We start from the raw sequence: 12,090 nt of genomic DNA, 5'->3' as shown, positions 1-12,090 counted from the left end.
CTGAACACTTCCATGGAAGGGACATCCACAACTTCTCTGGGTCTTCTGCTGGTGTCTCATCACCCTCATAGTAAAGTCTTTGCTCGTAATATAGAATCTAAACTTACCCTCTTTCAGTTTGAAGCCATTCTTCCTCGTCCTACCGCTACATGCCATTGTGAAATGTCCCTCTCTATCTCCCTTGTAGGTGCTTTAGGTGCTGGAAGGCTGTTCTCAGCTCTCCCCAGAGCCTTCTCTTCTCCAGGCTGACAGCCACAACTCTCTCAGCCTGTCTTCATAGGAGATGTGCTCCAGCCTTACTGATCTTAGTGGCTCTTCTCTGGACTCACTCTGACAGGTCCACATCCTTTACTTATTTGGTGTTCTGATCTGGAACATATAAGAAACAAGCTCTTTATTTTTCATGCTAGACACATGGAAACTTTGTTTACTGAAGGTTAATATCTGTAATAGTCAGGGAATAAATCTTCAGTAATAAGTAGACATGAATTTTTAATGAACAATTATGTTATTTTTCTACAAAAGCTGTAAGGTTGTTAAAACTGAAGTTCATAGAATCTGTTTCCCAGTTTTGATAGGCTGCTTTCTCAGCTGAATATCTTAGTGAGAGACATCTGTTCCATGTTACTCAGAAATACAGTAGCATAATAATGTAATCAATAATGAGTAGCTTACACACAATATGTGGGAAATTATATGACAAATTTTTCTTAATCAATAGTCCATTGAATTTATTACCTCTGCTTTGGAAAATTCATGCTCAGGATTATGGCAGGGACTGGAGACCAGCCTTGTATGTTTCCACTTTACTGTTATAACCACCAATAGAGTGTGATGGCTGTAGCCTCTGCATTTCTTATGTGCTTTACTTTGTATTTAGCGTGATAAGAGTTTAGGTTTTTAGAGAAATTGAAAATATTTTTTGAAAAATCCCATTTCTTTTAGATATGAATTCTGAAGTACATGAGAGAGAAAAGGTAGCAAAACAGGTAATTAATTATACCAGTCCCTCTGACAGTAATAAATTTCCAAGAAGGAGGAACATATCTCTGAAGATGTTGCTATGCAACTGCTTTCAAATGTATATAAATCTGTTAGTTGCTGTTGTTTATTTTTGCAGCCAGTACTCTCCAAAGGTAAAAGTAAAAAATCTAGGCCTGGAATTGAGGAGTGAGCACCCACTGCTACCATTTGACATTATACATATCAATTTGACATTTGATATTATGTAGGTGTTCTTTGAAGCTGAGCAAGCTCCATGTTGAAATGGTTTCTCCAGTCAGAAACTGCAGCCACACCGTGGCATTGACTTCTATGACCTTTGAGTATAAAGCACAGTGAATTTGAATTAATTTTACCACAGTTTCCCTTTCCCAAAGTGTATTTAGGCAGGCTCACTCAGTGTCCCCAAGCAACTTGTTCAAATGCCCTTTATCACTGAAAAGAAGTACTTTATATTTTGGGGTTTTTTTTACTTAAGGGACCTCCTCTGTCTCAGCCTGACCTGCCTATTGAGTACAATAATACCCTTGAACTGTCTCTCACCCTGTTTCAGCCCATCTCTTTTCCTCATTTCCACAGCACAGTTGTATTGCCTGTGAATTCCCATTACTGTTCTTGGCTGAGATCTGCAGTTTCTCAGACACTGCAGGGAGAGGCATTGAAGAGTGTAATACCAGATTTAGTGTCACTTAACTACTGGGAAAATTAAAGTATTGCTTTATTACTGCTTCTACTGCCAGCCCAGGGCACACCAGGAGACCTCCCTTACCTCATGGGTAGAAGGAGTTTTGGCTGCTGGGACTGCAGGTCAGAGCTGGTGCTGCTGAGGGTGGCGCCTTCCCTGCTGTGACCCTGGGACATGCTCTTGGACACCATGAGGTGGCCATGGCCAGGGCTGTCCCTCAGCCCAGTGGGGACACTTCCAGCTGAGACTCTTGCCTGGCCTATCACTATGGGCCTGGTCTCTGCCTGTCCCTGTCCCACCCCAGCTTTCTCCTTCTGCCCTGATGGCCCTGCTGATGGGCCCTGGCTGCTTGGCTCTGCCCTGAGGCCCCTGTGCGCTGGCTCCCAGTCCCTGGCCTGGCCCTGGTCATCCCAAACTGCAGGCATTGTGACCTGAGGGTGACAGAGCAGCTGCTGGTGGTGGGGCCCAGGGGAGGTCACCACATCCAGCCCTCTTGTTCTGGCAGGACATCCTGGAGCAGGCTGCCCAGGGCGCTGTACAGCTGGGGCTTGAGGGTTTTAATAGCTCCAAAGGCGCAGGTGGCACAACTCTCTTTGGCTGCCCTTGCTGTGTGGTTTACACCCAGAAGTATTCAAACACCTTATATTCCCAGCATATGTCTGGGTGCTGAATATCAATTTAGATTTCTATCTGAATCAAATCTGAGGATTTCATTGTAAGAAGTGTACCCTCCTGACTGTCGTTTCTTCAGAACTTCTTAGATTTCAGACATCTACTTGCTGTGACTTCTGCCTGCCTGCTGTACCTCATGGTCCAGGATATTTTGCTTGCCTGGAAGCCAAGAATCTCCTTCCCCAGAGGTATCATTTTGACCCCCATCTTAGCCTTTTATTTTTAACCGCTTCACCTCCATGGGGTGATGACACCAACAGAGATTTTGGAAGAAAATCACCATTGTGGTTTTTATATTTAAGAATTTGTTTTTATGGGCAAGAAACAAAAATCTTTAAAGTACATCTGTTGGATCAGTCCTTTCAGAACATACAGTGAGAAAACAAACCATACAAACCCTAGCAGGATGGGTTAAGTTGTTGAAGAGCTACTAAGATGTTTCTGTATATTTAGAGCACATAAATAAATTATAAAATCTCTAAAATCTGTATTCTACAGATTTTTAAGTGTTCTTTACTTTTCAGACTTAAATTTTTAAATTTCACTTTGAAACTCTTGTGCCCCCTTCTGGATCTCTTCCCTTTCTGTAATACAATGCATTAATAATAATTCTATAATCATATATATATATATATACACATATATATTTTTTGTTTGTTTCCTTCTTATTTATAATTTTACTATGAACTTTTCAGGACAAGATTCTTGAGCCTGCGTGAGATAGTAATAGCAAGCACAGAAGTCTGTCAGAAAGACTTGCATGGTTAAGGGAGGTAACTGTGAAAGCTGATCAAGTGGGAAGGACTTTCCTGGTCAGTCTATGCTGTTGATCTCTTGGTGATGACTGTGAGTACCTTAAAATAGTAAATTAAATAACATTACTGGTTCCCATTATTTAGTCTTTTCCTCTTTATTTCTCCATAAAGAAGAATTATGACTATGGGACAATATCTTGGTATTTCTTTTGGTTTATATGATCACAGAGAATTTTTTATGGATGCAAGATTAAATGGATTTTTTATTAAAAGAAGTAAAATCACAGAAATTCACCTGATACTTGTGTTAGAGACTCTTGATGCTATCAATAGCTTTTGAGCCTGCTCTTAGCTCCACCTGAGGGACCCTGACAGAATTGTTTTCTGCAACAATGGACTTTAGTTTTTTTTCCTCTGTTCCTCGTTAGAAAGATTACTGATTACAGATTTCATGACAGGGCATTAGTGATCTTTTAGATTACTTTTAGATGGAAGTCGTTTAGATTTTAGATTACTGAGGCACTTTGTAAACCAGACATTTTTCCATAGGAAAATACTTTAGTTTTGATAACTAGAAAATACATTGCACAGATAAAAGCATTCTGAGTGATCCTAGTAGTAATCTCTCTGTAGAAGTGTATTCACAGATGTTGATTGTTGCTATAGAACAACTTAATTTTGTTAGGAAACCCATTGAATAGACTAATTGTGGAGTAAACTGTTAAACTGAAAGAGCCTCATGGCTAGGAAAATCTGCAAAGTTGTTTTATCAGTTAAGTAGTTAAAGATGTTCAATGCAGTCAGACAATAAACAATTAGTGAAGCTGAGAAGTGTATGGTCCTTGTACTAAAATTCTCTTTGTCACTTTTGGCATCTTTGGTAGCTGAACAAAACAAAACAAGAACAATCCCACAAAAATACTCAAGTCTCCTCTCCACATGAAAACCCCACCCAAAAAAATCCAAACCCAAACCCAAATCTCTCAGTGAGAATAGCAGAAAATACATACCCTAATATTAGTCCTTTTGCCCTCCAGTAAAGTTCTGGTTGTTGTAGACAGTCCTCCATCCACATAAAAACTTAACACTTTTTTCTTATTTTTATTTTCAGTTTTTACAATATTGATCTCATATGTCACTATAACAAGTGAAATACAAGTTAAAATGAACCTTTTTCAGGTGTTTCAAAAAGAAACTCTTAGAAGAGAAGCTGTAGAGCCTGAACAAGTCACTTGTGGCCCAAAGCACCAAACATAGCTCTCTGATCTTCAGGATTCTGCGAAAATTGAAGTTACAGAGCATCTGCTTCTTGTCTCTTTCTTACCCTCCCAATCCTCACCCAAAAGCAGCCTAAACCCTCAAGTGTACAGCTTAAGGCTGAGATTATTCTTATCATGTGTGCTGCAGCCATAGGAAAGGAACAGACTTTATCACTAAAGAGAGCTTGGAGATACCACTTATGTTTTTGACATCTTCCAGTAAAGTCAATGAGAAAATTTTCCTCTATCTACAGAAGAGGATCTATCTACTTTGAATATTCTCACAGGTTTTCAAGATGCAAACAGTTAGGTGAACAAGGTTTTTTGCATTGTTATGTCCTGTCTGTTCTTCCCGTGGAAGTAATTTGTACAATAAAGAATATCTTCATGTGTTACAAAACTTTCACCTGTTTCTTATCATCAGCAAAGCATGAAAATACTTGTTTGTCACTTTAGCAACTTCAGGTAATACCAAACAGAAAGTTTGCTTCAAATTACCAGATAATGGCTCATCCTGGGAGCAGTCCGAGGTGTATTCTTTGAATAATTTCAATCTTTCTTGAAAAGATGCTATAAGAACTTAATTTTATCACCACTATCAAGATATTCAGAGTATAACAGATTATAAGTAATTATTAAATTTTCAAATTATGCTTAATATTCCTATCCTTTTTTTGCTGTGCAGCTGTGTCAGGTGGTTATTCTGTCTTTTCTATTAGGGAGGTTATACTTAAGAAAATAATTGGATTATAGGATAGCAAGTTCCTGAGCCAGGAGGTTTCTTGCTATCCTGTATTTCTCTGATTCTTATATTCTGGTCCAAAAAGACACTTATCTATCTGACTAGAGGATTGGAGTCTGTTCCTCAACCAGGGTCTGCAAGAAGCTCTGTATCTTAAACAGGTTATTCCTGAGATATTGCTTAAGTCTGTATAAAGTCACATAGCACTAAAGCTGTGAATGTCCTCTACTCCCTCAAAGGATACTAGCGCTTGTAAGACATGGATTTATATGCAACACCTTTGGAATATTACGCTATACAGAACATAACAGCATCAGTTTTTCCTGTGAGTGAAACTGCTGATAAAGTCTCAGAGAAGAGATAAATTTCTTCCTCCAGCCTCCATAAGCTCCTGCCTTTGATGTCTTTTCTGATCTGCTTACATTGACTTCAATTGCAAATCCAGCTCATTATGTGCTTTGAGCTATTCACTTCAACAGAGCCTTTTGATTAACCAGAATCTGAGAGTGTGACTCTCCCTGGTGTTCCCTAATTCATGGTAAGCTTTAAGAACAAGTTGCTGCTGTAAATGACAGTGGATCAGACAAAGCTTTTATATACATCAGTTACCTACTACTGCAGGCCTTGTTTGAAATTCCTAGTGCTTCACAACATTCTAGCATGCAGCCTTGTGTCACACTGTAAAGGGAGCATCAGGATGACTACACAGATGTTCCTGCAACCCCTACAAAACCCAGGCCTTCACCACAGAGACCACCATCCTCCTTAATGGATTCAATGCATAATAAATACAGACTTAATGATGAATATCTAAAATCACTCAGGATGATAAGGCTATTTTTCATCCTCTGCATGTTGTAAAGGGAGAAAATTGAGAGACATATGCCTTTAAACTACAGAGGGAAAACTGCTAATTTCCTGTGTGTGCAGAATATTTTCATGGTTTGTTTGCTTTTATAAATATTTGTTAGCACCTGCACATCTTTGAAGGATTGGACATTGACAGTCATTCCAAATAGATAAGCCTATTTACAATACAGATGGTGATTGTTATATTTTTCTATCATATTGTGTTATACTTACCTTGGACGAATTTGGTCACCTAAACATCATTATAACATATGAGAAAAGCTGTAAAATTTGAAAATTCTATTCTGTTTCAAATGCTGAAATTTTTATTGTGATGGTAAGTAATTGATGAAATAGTTATATTACTAATTGGAATAGAAATTGAAATATTTATATTGTAAAAGAACAATATTAATTCAATTTATTTAATTTGAGTAATGTGATGTAAATAATAGACTATGTAAAAATACAGGATAATATTATGTTGTGACAAAAAGTGTCATATTTTATTTAATTAGATTACTTTGACTTTACATAATGCACAGTTGATGTGGTTTAACCATTACAGTACATTAAATTAAAAATGCATAACAATTTGCACATTTTGACTTTCTTGAACTAAGAATATTTCATAAGGTCAAAACAAAATATTTTAACACTAGCAGAATATGCTACTTCTGTTATTTTTTGTACCTTTAAAAATTACTCAGGTAAAAACCTTCAGTTCTGTTTTCTAAAATGATGCACCAAAGCCTTCTCTTCTTTCTCTTGCTTCAAAGCAACAGAAAAATACATGTGAGGACTGTTTGCTTAATGAACCTCATTTCCTTTGTCTTTATCCAGGCAATGCACTTTTACAGCAGCTGAGGATCTGTCCTAACATTCCTCTTCATCCTCTTGTCAGTCAGTGCTTTTCCTTTCATCATGATGTTGGGAAAACTGGGTTGAACATCTCAGCTATATATTTTGGTTTTGGTCACTCTGATCTCTGTCACAGCGAATTTCTTAGTCACGAGCCAGCTGCTGAGAAAACTGCCTGACACTCTCACAGGTCTTTCTTTGATGCCTGACATTTCTAGTTCCCCAGAGGAATGCAGTTGTCATGAGAGGTCATGATCAGGGGGGACTGGGAGCATCTATGAGGTTGCCAAGGCAGTCACATGCTGGCCTTTAAAGAGAAGGACTGAGACACGGAGCCTCAATTGTATTCAGCTGGGGGCCAGCGCTGAGAGCAGGGACACAAGTGATGCACTTTTGATGGTTGGGTCTGCCAGGCACTAACAGGTTGTTGCATTCTGCAAAACATGAATATCTGGAAAGAGAAGGTGAAGAAAAAATAAAGACCTGAAACATCTGATTGTATTCTGGTGATCTACTGCCAGGGTGCCCTACTGCCAGGCTGCCCTTGAGAGATGAAGCCCTCGGGAGGGGAGCAGGCACCACAGGGGTGGCTCCTACAGGCTGTTTATTGAGGGGCTTCACCATGCAGGGCTTGTCCTACCCAGTCAGGAGCAGCAAACACGCTCAGGAGTGGCTCATCAGGCTGTTTAGTCAGGGGCTTCACCATGCAGGGCCTGTCCCACCCAGTCAGGAGCAGGAAACATGCGGGACACCAGAGCAAGCCCAGCCTCAGGAATGAGGCATGGCCTGAGAGGAGTGGCACATGGGCCATGGGCTGGGCAGAGCAGGGCTGTGGGGACTGGCCCTGCTGCAGCATTTCTGGGCAGGGAGAGATTCCAGGGGGCTGGAATGTGGTAGTGGAGCATGGGGCAGGATGGGGGGAGCCCTGAGCAGAGCTGGACAAGGACAATCAGGAGTCTTGGTGGCCTCCAGATGCTAAGAGTACAGTACTGTGATCTGTTACTGCAGGTAACTCTCTTATTAATTGTGAATCTTCATCAGATGACTATTGGAGGAGAAAATGAAGCTTTAAATCAATGATAAAACTTTTTCTTTTTCCTGCAATCTGACCTGAGTGAATTTGACAAATATTGGCGACAATGAAAAGAAGGCTTTCATTAGTACCATCTAGATGTCCTTAAGAGAGATACCCAAATATTCTAAACAAAGTCCAAGTTTGGTCTTGAACCAAAGACCTCCATGCATTCTCCTCAGAATTTTAATTGAAACACAAATAAAGACAATGCATGAGACAGCTACAAACTGCCCATCAGGCCCTGAGAATCAGCTGTGGTTCAAAGATCATCCTCTGGAGCTCATTGCTTCCAAAAAGTAGGTGGTAGTTTAGCAAAATAAGGGTTCCTGGGATGTACAATGGATGTCAAACAAAGGCATACAGAACTGGAATTTTGTGTTTTCTTTTCTTTCTATTTGTTTTATTAAAATATGAGAGATTGTATCCAAGAGCATTTCATACAATCTCTTAATGTGATACAAAACACAAACAAGATTTTCAAGAAACCAGCCTAAACTGGTTTCTAACTTCAGTTGATGGTAACTGTAGGCAAACTCATGTTCAGTGAAAGTTAGCCTTTCTGTACTTATTTCATGGAAGGATAATTGGGCTTCATGCAGAGTAAGACCAGGGAAGCTGGCAGGATTCCCTTCACAATGCTACTGCCCAAGAGATAGGCTTTTACTTGTTTGATGCAGAATAGCTGTTGTCTCTGTGCGAATAAATAGCTGTTATATTCTCGTACAAGTAGGAGTTCTGGAAACTCATTTAAAGTTGTCCCTGTGCTTTAAAAAGGGAAATATTGATCTATTTTAAGCTTTCAAAATTAAGTTGACTTTAATAGCAGTGATTTTAGTGTCACCTGGAAAAAATTACTTTGAACAAGGTTTGAATACCTCTTTGTTATCAATAATTTATGATTCATAACTGAAATGCACTTCTATATTTAATGCTCAGAATAAATAGGGGATCTCTAACAAGAAAAAAGAACAAATTTGAGGAGTGACTGGTACACACTGTTAATATGATACGAAGAGCTTAGACCCTTGGGAACTATTTTTCAACCCTAAAAATACCAACAAGGCGGTGTGATCTAAGAGTTGTAAAAGCAAAATAAATCTAAGAGCTTGGAACTGACTTTCTCGTCTCCAAGAATATAAATTGCTGCAGCTTCTTGTGTTGACATTTATTTACCATTTTGCAGTATGAGAAAGAGCCTCAAGATTAGAACAGAGAAAATTAAATTATGTTCTTGTTCCTTTGGCTACTGGAAGGATTGTGTTTTAGAGATAGCTTTAAAGGTACATGGTCACTCTTAAAGGCCAGTACCTCACTTAATGTAGTTTATTTATAAATAGACTGTCCTGGAATCTCTCAGCCAGAACTAATGAAATCAACCAATTTTGTTGCCTACAAAATAATTACTTATTACTGAGGAACATTTAGAAATATAAATAGTATGTAGATGATGTTGTCACTTTAGAGGCTGATAAGAACTTAATATTAAATTCCAAAGTCCAGCTGAGGATGCAGCTAAGACATGCAGCAGGTCCATATCCAAAGCAGCACTGTTTTAAATTAGGTGAGATTTTCCACAAATAGCACTATAATGAAACAAAGGTAATTTACTGTGTGCTGGCTAGACTGAATTTCCTGTCTACAAAGATTCATTGTAGCTCTTTGCAATGTTAAATGCCTTAAACATCTTTTATTAATACTGTTTTAGGTAGAATTTCTATATAATATTTAGGCATGTGTTCTGACCAAGTAAATATCTGAGCAAAGATAAGGGGGATGAGATGGTAATAAAATACATAGGGTTCTTAAAAGGAGGGTTGCTGCACAGCTTTGAATTTATATTAAGCATTTAAGTGATAAAACATTTATACCCCAGTTTCAGGCCTGTAAGAAATGACAGTTTTCATAGCCTGTTTCACTGACAGTGATTGATCCAAAATACACTGTTTATTTTATCCTGATACAAAATATATTTTGTTTCTTACAAGTCTTGCTGAATTCATGAATAGATTTTTTTTCTTTTCTGTCAAGTTCTTATAGTCTACATTTCCCTGAGAGAAGACAGAGAGGAATATGTTAAAATTACCAAATAAAGCGTGGAGGTGGAAAATATTAATTAAGTGTTAGAGAACTGACATATCATAAAATTAGTATGAAAAATGAGTAATACAAAAGGAAGTGCTGTGCAGTATGAAGTAATTTGAATGCTTTGAACAGAGATCAGTGCCAGAAAGTTCTAACTCCTAATAATAATGTAAGGAAGATTTAGAAAAAAATGGGATCTGAAACTGGGAAGCAGAGAAATTTATTCTGTCTGTTATGCTGTTACATGTTGAAAACTGTGGTAATTCTGGTTTTGAAGACTGGTTTGCCATTAAGAAGTGTGGTGTTTTAATGTAATAGCTGATTTTTCTAGGAAAGGCCAACCAGTAACTGCAGCTCCTTCCTCTTCACTTCCTCAAAGGAAAGGGCGTTTCTATGGCAAAATGGAGGGACAAGCATGGTTGTTGAGTCTCATATGACTCATGGTAAGAAAAGAGCTTTTTCAAGGCTTCTACCAGGCATCCTCTGGGATTGTGATTGCAGTCACACAGAGACTCACTGAAATCACAGGTGTTTTTCTTCAAATCCAAATCTGTTTCTACTTGAAACAGTTTCCATGTTTTAAGTGAAAAAAACGTGTTTTATGTGAGAAGCACAGCTTTGACATCCCTCTAGCACATCTCAGGGTATGAGCTTTGTAATGGATTAGGAAAGAGGACAATCACAGTTTTAGTGTCTGTGTGCCAGAAAATATCTTTATATTGTTCTTTACATTGCTGCCATATGTGATGCTTGTTTAATAGGAGATATAAAGCATAATCAAAGATAAGCATAGGATGTCTTGTGCAGATGTCTCATTTTGTTGATTGCTGAGGAGGATTCTTGGGTAAGGCAGCCACTTTAGTCACTCTGGAAGAGCAATTACCTTGAGCTGCAGTCATTCAAATGGAGCTGTAGTGCTAGATCACATAGGCAGTTTAGGAACAACAAGAAAAATTGCTGTGTCTGGAACAGACTAAATGACCCTTCAGCCCAGAATCATGTCTTTGATAGGAGCCATCTCTAGAAAAAGATGATAAGAAAAGGCTTCATATAGAGTGGTGCTTCCCTTGATAAATGTCCTTGCTTTGGAGAAACTGTAGTGCAAGTATTTCCTGAGGTGAAAGCTGTTGCTGCACCTTTTGAATAACAGCCCTCAGCACACTTTCCATCCATGATTTGTGTTACTGTCTTTGCAAGCATTTATACTTTTGACATGCACAGCATCTCATGACAATGCGTTCCACAGGTTTATGTCCTATGTGGAGAAGTTTGCTTCCTTTGTTAATTTCAAACCTTCAGCTTATTTAACAGGAGGGTATAAAGCATAACCACAGATCAATATTGCAAAGACACAGGGCCATAATGGAACCTCCTAAATACAACTGAGTAAAAAAAAAGGTAGAAACTTAGAATATGATGAAGTGTGGTGTTTGCGAGAGTCCCCAGGATGAGGGAAGAGATGAGAATCTGACTCCATGTTCTCAGAAGGCTGATTTATTATATTATGATATTATATTATATTAAAAGAATGCTATGCTAAAACTACACTAAAGAAATAGAGAAAGATACATCATAAGGTTCACCAGAATGAAGAATAACACTCGTGACTGCTCAGAGCCTCGACACAACTGGCTGTGATTGGCCATTAAGTGAAAACAATTCACATATTTGGATAAACAATCTCCAGACCACATTCCAAAGCAGCAAAACAGGGAAAAACTGAGGCTTCTCAGCTTCCCAGGAGAAAATCCTGGGCAAAGAAGATTTTTCAGAAAATATGACAGTGACAATGAAGTGATTCTTGTCATTATAAATCATCTATTTTCTCCTAAATTAATATCCCTAAGGAAGACAGGATCCAAAACTAAATTGAAGCATGTTAAACACAAATGTACACCAGGTCAAATATCTTTCTTGAGTGACCCCATTAACCTCCCTCTTAAGCTAACAGAAAGATCTCTTAACAGGCAGTCCAGAACTCTAAAATTCTTGTCATTACTGGTGCTGTCCAGCCTTATTTGTAGTTGTAGTAACAGAAAAAGTTAAGTGATTTCTCTGCAGCTCTAGCGGTAATTGAGCTCTTTTCATTAGCTTATTATTGGAGGCAA

General features: G+C 38.5%; 1 protein-coding gene across 5 annotated transcripts in view; it reads left to right on the top strand.

Moving 5' to 3' along the window:
- The window catches only part of LOC119707842 (pre-mRNA-splicing factor ISY1 homolog), a 51,918-nt gene that overhangs the window by 29,524 nt on the left and 10,304 nt on the right, over positions 1–12,090 (top strand). For 3 of the 5 annotated variants that reach the window (XM_038153385.1, XM_038153383.1, XM_038153381.1), the window contains exons 2-3: positions 2,439–2,547; positions 3,055–3,205. The gene's annotated coding sequence lies outside the window, so the exon portion shown is untranslated. Of the gene's footprint in view, positions 1–187; positions 338–2,438; positions 2,548–3,054; positions 3,206–12,090 lie in introns of all 5 variants that reach the window. The other 2 variants (XM_038153382.1, XM_038153384.1) reach the window with 2 other exon arrangements.

Source organism: Motacilla alba, chromosome 1A (assembly GCF_015832195.1).
Source record: "Motacilla alba alba isolate MOTALB_02 chromosome 1A, Motacilla_alba_V1.0_pri, whole genome shotgun sequence".
NCBI lineage: Eukaryota > Metazoa > Chordata > Aves > Passeriformes > Motacillidae > Motacilla > Motacilla alba.
The sequence above is the reverse complement of the archived record's forward strand: the minus strand, read 5'-3'. Positions and strand labels throughout refer to the sequence as shown.